Source organism: Triturus cristatus, chromosome 2_1 (genome assembly GCF_964204655.1).
Source record: "Triturus cristatus chromosome 2_1, aTriCri1.1, whole genome shotgun sequence".
In the NCBI taxonomy this organism is placed as follows: Eukaryota; Metazoa; Chordata; class Amphibia; order Caudata; family Salamandridae; genus Triturus; species Triturus cristatus.
Window position 1 is genome coordinate 642,731,729 of NC_140581.1, and position 12,795 is coordinate 642,744,523.

A 12,795-nucleotide genomic window follows, 5' to 3' on the forward strand; every position below is an offset into this window, starting at 1 on the left:
GAGAGAGAAGATAGGGAGCTCAATTTACAGGTAACTGGCCAATACGCTGTTCGGCGGCCCCTTTATCCTATACTTAATAAACCATGAGATGATTCCTTATTATTAGATCGTCCTTCATCTCCATATACTGATCCTTCTGCCCCTCATGAGTCAGATGAGGACTCTAGTTCGGAGGAATATAAGGCACGAGAAACTCGTTCTATGTTGACTGCTGTGCGTTCGTCCCAGCTCCGATCTGCTGCTCATAAAGCAGTTCATAGTACTGCCCCTGCCTCTGAACTTCTAGATAGTATGAGAGGGTGGTATGAAAGGGAGCAGCTGTATTTTACTGAGGTGTTCGCTGCAGAGGTCCTTGAGCTGTTTAGGAAATATTCTGAGGAGTTAGAGCCTGCCGATATAGCAGATAATTATAAGCAAATGCGTGATGGTCTTTTTGTTTTCTCCCAGGTGGCTGATACAATCAGGCGTTTGGTTAAACTGCGTGTTGATGCAGTCCGTTTGCGAGAGGAGAAAAAGGCTGCAGACGTAGCTGCACAGAAATCTCAGACCGGCATGGCACAAGCTTCTACCTCCGGAACAGATAAGACTATGATAGTTCACGCGAAACCTATGCGGGAGGCTGCACCTTTGTATGTTCCTCCTAAAGGACAGGGTACAAGTGATGATAAGGCTTCTATCGATGCTAAGGGTTATTTTATTTATAATTGGGTTTACACTCCTTGGAATAGGATGGATGTTATGGCACTTAAAACTGCATTGCCTGAGGTGCTATTAGTTCTTGCACTATGACTTTGCCTGATATTGATTTATTTTTCGGATTGATATTACCACCTGATATGTGGAGAACTGTTCGTAAAATTGATGATCGTGCAGCTTTTGGGGCGTTATGGAGAGACTTAGAACAAATGGATGCAGAAAGGGAACCTGCACAGAAGCCATGTCAGTTAATTTTAGATCTTCCCGCAGCTATATTAGTTAAGTTAAAAACGATTAGTCCCCCTAAAAAAAGTAGATTGGACTTTTTTAGCATCTTGTAAGCAAAAGGCAGATGAATCGGTCTCTGATTTCTTTACACGCTCTGAAGAAGCACTTCACAATTTTAGTTGCCAGTCATTGACAGATGACACAGGCAGACATCTGTTTGTCGATAAATATGTCACAAACCTGTTGCCAGGAATAGCTAGTCGCCTAAAGGCCAGTGAGAGTTCATGGACTACCTCTTCCCCGGTTTCTCTCTTGACTATGGCTCAGTATTATGAACGCCAGGAATTAGAAGCAAAGGGTAATGAGGATAAAAAGACTAAAGAATTGAAAACAAAGATTATGTTGGCTCAGGCTTATGGTCCGCCTTTTAGAGGTAGTGATAGAGGTGGACGTGGATCTTATGGTTCGTCTTTCCCTTCTTATACTCGTTCAAATTTGTTTGCTGACCAGTGCGCGTACTGTAAGAAATGTGGGCACTGGGCTTCCGATTGTCCAGCACGGCGTGCTTAGCAGTATACACGTGGTAGGGGACAAATGAGAAATCGTCCAGGATATTCAGGGCCTAGAGGAAGTACAGGTGATCATGCTAGGTTTGATGCTAATATACGTGGGCAAGATGGGTTCAACACTTTTGATAGAAGGAACCAATATCAAATGTCTGACTATGTGCCATCTGATCTTCAAGGTACTGCTTATGCATAGGATTGCCTAGGATGGGGTAAGGAATTAGTTGAAGTTCCAGTAGATCAAAGGGGTCCCTATGTCACAGCAAACGTTTTGGGCTCCACTGATCAGTTTCTGGTTGATACAGGAGCTACTCGTAGCGCCTTGTCTAAACAATTGGTTCCAAGGGCTCCCCTGTCTGGCTTAACCATTACATCGATAGGCTTCGATGGAACCCCTTCCCTTAGCCCATTGTCGCAACCTCTTGCATTTCATGTGGATACATTTACCGCTCCATGTCCATTTTTGCTTTCCCCGAATACACCAGATAATATTGTGGGTCTTGATATGCTTAAGTATTTCAGGGCTACGATACGATGTTCTCCAGAAGGTGTACGTGTTATCTGGAATGACAACCATCCTGTGACGGAGAGAGCTTGTCTTGTTAAAGAGGATATTGCATTAGCTTTACTCCCTAGTACTTTGTGGGCTACTTCAGACACTGATGTAGGGCAAATGGTTATTCCTCCAGTACATATTAGTGTCAAGGAGGGCGCTGTACTGCCACGTTTGCCTCAATACAAAATTTCACAGGAAGGGGAAGAAGCACTCATACGTATTGTCCATGATCTCATTGAAGTGGGGGTTGAGAAAGAGGCTCCTGCTCGAGAACTTTTGATCGCCACTACTCTAGTACCAGTTGAACACCACTACTTTACACTTCCCTATCATGAGCGGAAGCATCGACAATCCTACTTAAATAATACCTTTATCCAGATGTTGCATCATACTCACAATGCCACGAATACTACCAACTGTTGGGTGTGTGGGATGATACCTGCACATCAAAAGAAAAGAGGAACACCTTTTATTCCTCTTTCCTTTTCTCATAATGGTTCTTGTCAAGCTTGGTATGCGCTTCTGTTTGCATCTGGAAGACGTACAGTAGGCGGGCTTCTTTTTCGCCTCAATAAAGTATGCTACCAAGATAAAGATGGGACCAAATGGGAATGGGAAGAGTATCAACTGGACAATGTTTCAACACCATATATCTTCACAAATATGAGAAATTTCACCAGTAATAAACAATTTGTGATTTCTGTTACTATAGCTAAAGCAGATTTATGTGTAAGCAGTATTGGAAGAATTCCAGTGGGGAAAAGTGAATGTACTGTAATTCTGACCATTGAAGGTATAAATGTTAGCACTTTCATAGCCTCACACAATACTTATTTTATCTGTGGTAGCCACGGATATTATCAACTACCTGCTGGGTGGTCAGGCGTGTGCTATGTGTCCTTTCTATTGCCCCCTGTGTTTCTGGCACCTGCATCCTACCACCGGGACCTTAAATTATTTGACGATATCTCTAGAAATAGATATAAAAGGACAATAGGTGTTGACGAAGTAGACCAAACTGATACCACTCTACAACAATATGTTGATTTTAATTTAAGGTTTGTTCTTTTTTGTGGGTGCTGCATTAAACAGTAGGAAAATAAGACGATTGACTAGAGTTGTGGAAGCTGTTACCAATCAGACAGCTATGGCACTCGGGAACATTACGGAGGAGCTGCAAATTGCAAGGATTGTAGCTCTCCAGAACCGAATGGTTCTAGATGTGGTTCTGGCAGATCGAGGTGGTGCATGTCGCATCATCGGCAGCAGCTGTTGTGTATTCATACCGGATCACTCACCTTCAGTATATGACGCAATATCAAAGCTGCATAAGATTGCTGCAGAAATTCATCCAGAGACTGGTACTTGGACTCTAGGTGGATGGTTTTGGACTCTCGTTTCTGCTTGGGGCTGGAAGCTACTAACTATCTTGTGTATAATTATTTCAATACTTTTTACATGCTGTGTATGTATCCAATGGGGTCCAATGCTTTGTTCCATTTGCATTTCTGTCTGTATACCTGTCAAAAGAAATATTGCAGAGACAAAGGCCCAACAAATGTTGAATAAAGAAGTGGCCGAAATAATGCTATTAGATGTACGGGATGCATATTTAGATTACCCCAGAGGAACAGATGTCTTCAGCTAATGCTAAAAGGGTCGTCTGTCGTAAATTGGCTGCGATTGGATTAGCATTAGCGGAATCCATCTGGTATTTAGAGGCTATCTTGTCAATTTTGTGAAATCCATTTGTATTTCTGGTAGCCATTTTGTCTGCCATGTGCTCACCAAGAGCTGTTTCCTTCTTCACTGTTGTTTACCCTTGTGTTTTGTTTAAAGGACTGGTTATACTTAGACTCTGCTACTCTGTGCATGCGCAGAAGAATCTAACTGTCCATACATCTGTTTTTAGCCTGTAGCTGTCAGGTTGTTTCTACCAGAGTAAGCAACTGCTAGCTCCTCCTTTACTGTTGACTGTGCATTTCTGTATGACCATCTATGTATGTAATTCTCCTATGTGTGCTTGTACCGCCCTCTTTTTTGAGCCCCTGTGTGGGTATAAAGGACCCATGGTTCTTCTACTCTGTGTGCTACTTCACTCAATACCGAAGGGTGCTGTTTGAATGTAGATCCACCTCATGAGGTTTTATTAAACTTTGTATTTTCTATTCTAGTTTCTGTGCCAACTTCTTCCCAATAGTCTGAGGACTCTGTGCAGAGAAGGGCGAATCCCTTGCACTGGTAGGCCTAGCTGAGGTCTCTTTCAACAATATTATCAAGGATGGCATTAAAATTATCGCCGCTTTAGCGGCAGGAAACTGCCGCTAAAGTAGCGATAATGGGCTTGATAATATGCCCTTGTGAATTCCCATAGAAGCCCATGTTCCGGTGTGAACATGGGCTTCTATGGGAGTTCACAAGGGCATATTATCAAGCCCATTTACGCCGCTTTAGCGGCAGTTTCCTGCCGCTAAAGCGGCGATCATTTTAACGCCGTCCTTGATAATATGGTCCTAAGTTTTTATTAGGGGAGGTTTATCTCTGGTATTAATCCAGAGTCAAATTCTGTACACAGGTGTGATACTATTTTCAAGCCCGGTGTCAAGGGACATAAGAGTAAAAAATTCATAAAAATATATAATATATAGGAAGTGCCTCACATAAGTGGCCACCGTGAGGTGGTTGGCTATTACTCACCAGTTTGCTTGCTTTATCATCACCGGTCACTTTCCTATACTAACAGGATGATCCAACACCATGTGTGAAAGTAATCGTGCTTTCTGTGTGTAATTTCTCCTTCCACCAAAAAAATCAACCTACTGTTTGTCCTCATTAAGGAAGAAATTACAATGCTCTCTTCCTTAAAGAAATACAAAATATTTGTCAAATATGGCATTTTACACACATCTTTTTTTTCTGCATTTGCTTATGACTAAAAACAAAATTGCACATTTAGACTATTTTGAACATTGTTTCAATGGTAAATTCATTAGGGCATGAGGACTAGTATTCACCCAATTGTGCACTGGACCTGTATTAAAAGAAGAAGTGGACAGACAACAGAAAATGAAATACATACAAGCTAAATTAGTATAAAAACACCTCACCCCCTGTACAATTTACATGTTATATGTACCATATGACCCCCAGGTGATAACCTACCAATAGGCCATAGGTTTCTGGACAGAGTTGTGATCACCTGAAAATAGGAGACATTGTCAATCTGATTTAAAGCATGGGATACACAATAGATTATGCCAGTGAACAATTCCCTATAATGGATAGCTGGCTCTGTGCATTTTCTATGCATATACATCCGTAAAGTGTTGCTTGAAATTACATGTCAGGGTTTAGAACAGCCAAACCACTTCCCTATTTAGGGATGATGCTCTGAGCCCAAATCATTACATTCACACAGGCATTTCTAACATCTATGGCTGGATCCTGTAATTTATTATATAATCGGGCCGCATAGCAGGAAAGCAACATCCCTGCTAAATAGTGTGTCACCTAATGCTATCTAACAGTTATATATTCAGGTAAGAAGTATCCAAACCAACTCCGCATTCAAGTTCCCGCAATGTACTATGCCCCAAACACCGCGCTCACATCATCTCTCACCGAATTGGTACCCGGCCCCCATTCTCATGCTCACGGGTCACATAGAGGGAGTCAAACTTCCCCTTCAAGCTAAAAATCACTTCCAAAAACTGACCGCCGTTGCTGGCAGACCACGTTTGTGACCACAAGGCCAGTACCGGCACAGCGAGGCAATTTAACAGCAGTGCTCCGACATGTCACATCATTAAAGCACATCCACTAGACTGTTAAACACAATGCCACAATGAGTGAGTTTAAAAGAAAAGAAAAAACGTAAAGAAAGGCAGTGCTGCAGGTCTTGATGCGATCCCGAACGAGTTTTACATTGCTCTTAATGAGACGCTTGCCCCGTTCCTAGAGAAACTGTTTGATAGTATCTTCTTATCTTACTCTCGAATCCCTAGTTCATGGAACGTGGCGGCTGTCTCCCTGATCCTGAAACTTAACAAAGATTTTAAAAAATGTGACTCGTACAGACCCATCTCCCTGCTTAACTGTGATTATAAAATATTTGCGCAAATTATAGCAGGGAGACTGAATGGTATAATGGGAAAATGAATACACCCAGATCAAAAGAGATATTTTAGAGGACACCAATTGCATGATTTAACACACGAGCTGATAGGAGCTCTTGACATTGCTTCAGCTAATAGCTTGCCACTTACCATCTTTGCATTTGATGCGGCCAAAGCTTTTGACCGGGTGAACTGGGTTTGCTTATACCATCTAGTTGAAGCAGCCGGATTAGGAGAAAATATTTTAAGAACCATTAAGAAGATATATAAAACTCCCACAGCCAGGATTATAGTTAATGGAAACCTATCTAACTCAGTTACTTTAGAGCGAGGCACTAGGCAGGGTTGTCCCCTCTCCCCTCTTCTCTTTGATCTGCACATAGAAACACTGGCCCAAATCATTAGGGCCAGTGATTGCTTTGTCCCATTTGAATTTAGGGGTTGGTCAAAGAAATTAGCCCTGTATGCCGACGACCTGATGATTTTTACAAAAGAATCACCAGCGATTCTGCCGAAATTAGAACAACTACTCATCGATTTTGGGAAGATATCAGGCTACCAAATCAACTCACAAAAAACTGAGATTATGATATGGAATTGGCAATATAGCTCGCCTCTAGTACACCATCAAATAAGATATCTAGGTATTCAAATCACACAGAATATAAATGACGTGGCCCAGTTCAACTTAGAGGTTAAAAAGAAGGAGATAAGAACCTTATTGAAGTCTTGGAGCAACCTCCCATTGTCAATCCTTGGTCGCTCTAACCTTGTTAAAATGTTGGTACTTCCTAAAATGCTATTTATATTTGATGCAATCCCTCTGCTATTTAGCTCAGCAGCCCTAAGAAAATTGCAATCAGACATCAACAGCTTTCTTTGGCTATGAAAGGGGTGAGGATCCCATGGAAGAAACTGAGATGCGAGAAAGCAGCAGGGGGAATAGCCAGTCCTGATTTTGGGTTCTACAGCTGGGCATTTCTTTTTAAGAATACGAGATCTCTGCTTCTTGATTCCACCTAGTTTGTGCCTTGCCTCTTAGCCATGTCCAATATTGTACCGCAGGGTGGCGATGGATTTCTTTTTAAATTTGGTCACCCAAAATACTTTTAAAAAATCAAATTGAAGGTGATACGGTCGGCCTGTGAGTTATGGTTCCAGATTAGGAAGTTACTTGAAATTCCATACTACTGTCTTAGTGTGCCTATATGGAACTCTCCAGGTACTCCATTATGTTTAAATGACAGATTATCTGCTCCTTGATGGGAAAATGGATTTCAGAAATGGTGCCAACTACTGCGAGAAAATAATCTCTTGTCAAGGAATGAGCTTAAGTTTCAAACAAATCAAAGGCTATCAAGATTTAAATTCTATCAAATCTCCCATTGGGTTTCTAATCGGGAGAAAAATGAAATTAGTAATGAAGATCTGGAGAGCAGGTTTCTAGTCCGGCACCTCCAAAGAAAAGAAGTGGCGAATTGGTACTGGACTTTGATTAAAGGAGATCCACCAGCACTGCCCATGGAGGAGCCCTGGAGAAGAGAACTGCCGCTCAGCGATATTTCATCCTTTTGGCAAGTATCTATATGCATTTTGTGGAAGGTTGTCAAAACTGCATCGTTGAGGAGAAATCATCTGTTCACACTCCACAGAGCCTATTGGACCCCGAAGAGGCTTTCGAAGCTAGGAAGTGGAGAGAAGGTCTGTGTGAAGTGTAACCTGAGATGCGCAGATGATGTGCATATGTTCGTGCAGTGTCCTCAGATCCAGGGCTTCTGGAGGCAAGTTGGTAAGATTATCCCCGAAGTAATGGTTCAAGAAATTCAGGTAAGCCTGGCATTAATTATTTTCAGAATTTTACCTGATGACAGTAGAACCATTAAACTGTCAAATCTCCAAGTATCATTATTGTTTGTTTTAATACTGTTGGCAAGAAGAGAAATCTGTTTAAATTGGAAATCACCTAATTCTCCAAAGCTGTTAGATTGGGTGTCTTCTGTTAAAAGAATCCATTAATTGGATATTGCCTGTGGAGCAAAGAAAAGTACTAGGTTCTGGGGATCTGGGATAATTGGGCTAATAATTTGAACTTTGCAACTTTTTAGCACATATAAAAAGTCCAATGATTATGAAGCAAGTGAGTTTATGTAAAAACCATGGGCGTGATACCATCTTTGACATTCCCAAGTGTCATGCGGTCGGCGTCTTCAGAACAATCTGGAGGTGGAAGGAGATCTGTAGCGTTACATATCTCCTCTACTGGGTCCAGGAAGGTGCCATGGTACTGCTCTATGACCACTCACTTTTTCATCTTCTTTTTTGCTTTAATGAGGACAACAACAAAAAAAACAATGAGTGAGTTACCGAACTTCCATGAACGCCGACTTCTAACAATGTACTGATGTGGTCTGAATATGTCCACCCACCCACAATTTTATCATGAGGTGGACAATTTTTCAAAACTGCATAAAACAAATGGACCATTGAATAAAGGTGGAAGGGTGTTAGTAAAACTACCCAAAATATCTGGCAAATGAAATCATTACTGAATGTCAGTTAAACTTGAGTCAATTCAATAAAAAGGCGCACATTAATTGTTTATATTTATACAGCACTCCCAATTTCTTGTACAGACCCCCAATATATATGGGAAACAAACAAAAAGACATGTCTTCTCAATAGTAGGGTGACAAAAGGTTACACATATACCTCCATGTCAAGAGGGTGGCTAAAGGCCTGCCACACACAATAAATAAAACATGAACTTCACTAGAGAATTAGCCCTGAAGCTTATGCCATTCAACCAATTAATTCATGCCCACTTTATCATTCTGTTCAGAAAAAATCCAACAAGTCTACATTCTGAATAGTGCCTCTTTTGATCCTGCACAACTCTGATCCATCGTTTCAAGGACCGTCCACTCAAAAACCAAATGTCTGCGCCGCTGTTTCTGAAAGGTCTTCACCAGATGGGTTGAGAGTTTCCCCGTCCTCAGGGTGCTGATGTGCTCTTGTATCCTGATTTTTACTTTATGGGTAGTGAGTCCAATATACTGCAAACCACAGCTGCAGGTGAGTCTGAAAATAACAAAGCTTGAATTGCAGTTGCTAAGCTTATTCTGAAACCATGTGCAGCTGTTATTCAAAGTAACACTCTAGGATGCCGTAAGTTTACAAACATTGCATCCCTCTCGTGGAAAAGGGGTGGGAGGTACATTGGAGGTGTTTAATTTCCGACTCTCAGGTCAAGTATGGACCAGTCTATCCTTTAAATTAGAGGCCAAGCAGAATGTGAAACAAGGTTGCAGCATTTTTATTGGGCCCAAATATTTCTATATAATTTGATGGCTTCGGTTCGAGAGGGGGTCAAAGGTAAAGACCACAGGTATACATGCATCATCAGTTCTCACATTTTTCTTCAAGAGGGCTGCTCAAGGGGTTTTCAGTGCCCTTTTACAAGCCTGATTCACAATCCCTTAATGGATAGGCTCTTTGTTTAAGCCATTCTGACACTGTCATGGATTGGGTCACACTTCAGTGAAATTTCTTCTGCATGTAAAAAAATGGCCCACGGGAATATTATCCCTCAAGGCTCTAGGAAGAAAAGATGAATAAAGCAGGAGAGAATATCTATTGGTGGGTTTTTGATGAACCACCAGGGTTAGTCTTGTCCCTGTGGTTTTTAAATTCAGATCTGTATAAACCACATGTGGTTCCTACATATGTTATATCACATGTCACTTGGCCTTTGTAGGGAGGGATTAAACACGCATTCACAATCTTTGAAGAAGTTGTTTCAGAGGCAGACTTTCTGCATCTAACTGCCCCAGTATATATAACTCTTTGATACATGTTCATGATACGTTTTCAGAGATACTAAATGAACCAATAAAAATAAATCCTAAAGATGTGCTGCTGGGATGGGTGCACAAGATTAGAAAAACATGATTGAAACTGATAGCACTAGCCCTCTTACTGGAAAATAGCTTAGTATAAAAAAAATGGGCAGATGCAGGGCACCGATAAAATGAATGTGGATGGTGGACTTGGTGCATTGTAGTGAGCAAATGGAGATTTTATGCTGAACTGCAGTTGCCCTCCTTCAGACCTCAAGATATATGGAGTCCACTATTTGATTATTTGATTAACCTTCTGGTTCACCTAATCGACATGAAAGTAGGCGAGAATGAGACTAGACACTTTAAAAAATGCATCCACTCCTCTGTATCTAGGTTGCTAGAGGGTTAGATATACACTAGATTAGCATTAATTTTCCCAGGGCTGTCCCATCCTGAAGGAGATGGTTGCAGCACTATTAGGGGACTATGCAATCTCTCCTGATAAGCTATAACATTTGATGTGAAATTTGCATCTGTGAATATTCTATGTCTGCGCAAATTCGTTTTTTCCTCTGCCAGCATTCAATAAAGAGATGATGTTAATATTGTAAGAAAGTAGTCAGAAATTAGTAACTGAGAATGTGAGCAATATTTCCATAAAATTATAGAAAATTTGATGGACTTTACCAGTAACATGTGAGAAAGAATTATACCATCCCACTATGGCATTTTTAGTTCTTCTATTCCACTTAACAGGTTGAGCAACAGTCCACCATTCAGCTGAATAACGTGGAAGCCATATGCGACCCAAAGAGTTTATAAGGGCTTTTCAGTTTGGTTCAAAATTATTTAGTAGTGGAAGCAATTTTCCTTCATTTTGATAAAATGATGCAGATTTCATCCTTGTTTTTCAAGGGTTACAAAAGGTAATGCTGAAAACATTTTAAGTTCATATTGTAATTTGGTATCTGACATGTAAACCTGTGCTGAGGATTTTTTTTTTTTATTTGACACCTAATTGTCTGAAAAAAATGGAAAACCATCCTTGTATTTGGGTAGCAGGGTACAGTTTTATTATTTCAGAAATCATGGCCAATTCCAAATCAATTATATTTTTTGCAGAAGTGTTGTTCATGGTTTTTTATTTTATTGTATTAAAATATTCATAGTAGGTAGAAGATTCCTTGTCAAATATTAAAAGTATATCCTTGGGGTGTAGGGTCTGATTCACAAAGGTAACTTACACTTTTCAGCATTCACACATTTGGATTGTAAGTTTTCTACAAAAGTGCAAATTACATGTCTCAGCCCACATCCACTGTGTATAGCAATTGGCTTACTCTTGTGGGTGGGTAATATCCCTCCCTAAACCCCTTCCTGACCCTCCCTTAGCCCCTCCTACTCCTTCCTAATCCAACCCCTTTAGGAGTAATTGTGCCCATTTTTAAGCCACGCTCATGTGCCCCTCCCTCATTTACTACTATAACGTATTGTACTTATGTAAGCAGAGACTCCGGGGTTAGGGCTGAGTACTCTGCATACATAAATAGAGGTAATCTTGATAGCACTTTGTTGTATGCTTTATAGTACAGCAAAACATACTATAAAGAAAGTTTGTAAATCAGGCTAATTGTGTTGTGGTTAATGGTAGCATGAATAGTGTACATTTGGTTGAATCAATAGGGTGCCGTTTTGAATGTCCCATTAATCAAGTATCCTATTTTATCCTTCAGCACTTAGGGTGGTTCTCCCCCAAACTTTTTACCTTTGCTCTTCCTATATTTGTTGAATTCGTTTTTGTTGACCTTAGAACTAGTGTGTTTCGCTACCATATTTCTTAGAAATGTGCATGGGTTGCCACCTAGAAGTCACCCTGTTAAACAGAGTATTGATAGTACAAGGCACAAATGTCACCACGATTGAAGTGCAAATAGTAACAATAGTGAAAGGATACATTATAACGATGTATATTCTCTAAGTATTTTAGCCCTGATGAAGTCGTGGGATTGATTCACTGAGGTGACAAAACACATGTTGGCTAAAGATCTAAGAACCAATATAAGAACAAGAACAACTGAATTTGTGGAAATGTAATACACTGTTGTATTCATTGTATGATGATATTAGCTTGTGCTGGAGGATAAAAAGCAAAAAATAATTTAGGAGTACTCCTGGCTTACTCCTAAATTTGCAGTGTAAGCCAGGGGTACTACAAGAACTAGGCATTCTTTACTACTAACCCGTATCTCCCAAAACCCTGGAGTTATCAATTACAGGGGTACCAGTAACTCTATGGAAGGGACCACTATGATCCATTAGTATCTACAATGAAATATGGAATTACCACAAGAATTAGCAATTCTGTTTATAATTCACTTGGCAATTCCTGATTTTCCTCTAAACTTTCACAAGGAGATTTTGACTGTTTTCCCCATGTGAAAATAACAAGATCTGCAGTGTTCTCTTGGAGCTCATAATTCTGATGTAGCATGTAACAATGAACTCTCAGAGGAACCATTGATTTAACTCACAGGTAATGTAGGATAATAATACCGTTTTTCAGAAGATACCATGCAGATATTGTGTAAACATTCTGCACAAAAGGCATTTTAGTAATGTGCACTGCCACTCATTAGTCACAAAAATATATCCTCTGTGGTGAGTATGAAATACCCAGAAAAGTTGTGAAGCTAACATCCAAAAATTGAGTGCTTCTCTATTGGACCAACACCATGCTGGGGCTACGACTTACTTATCTTTCATGCAATGTAATGCAGCAAGGTAAGTTGATGCAC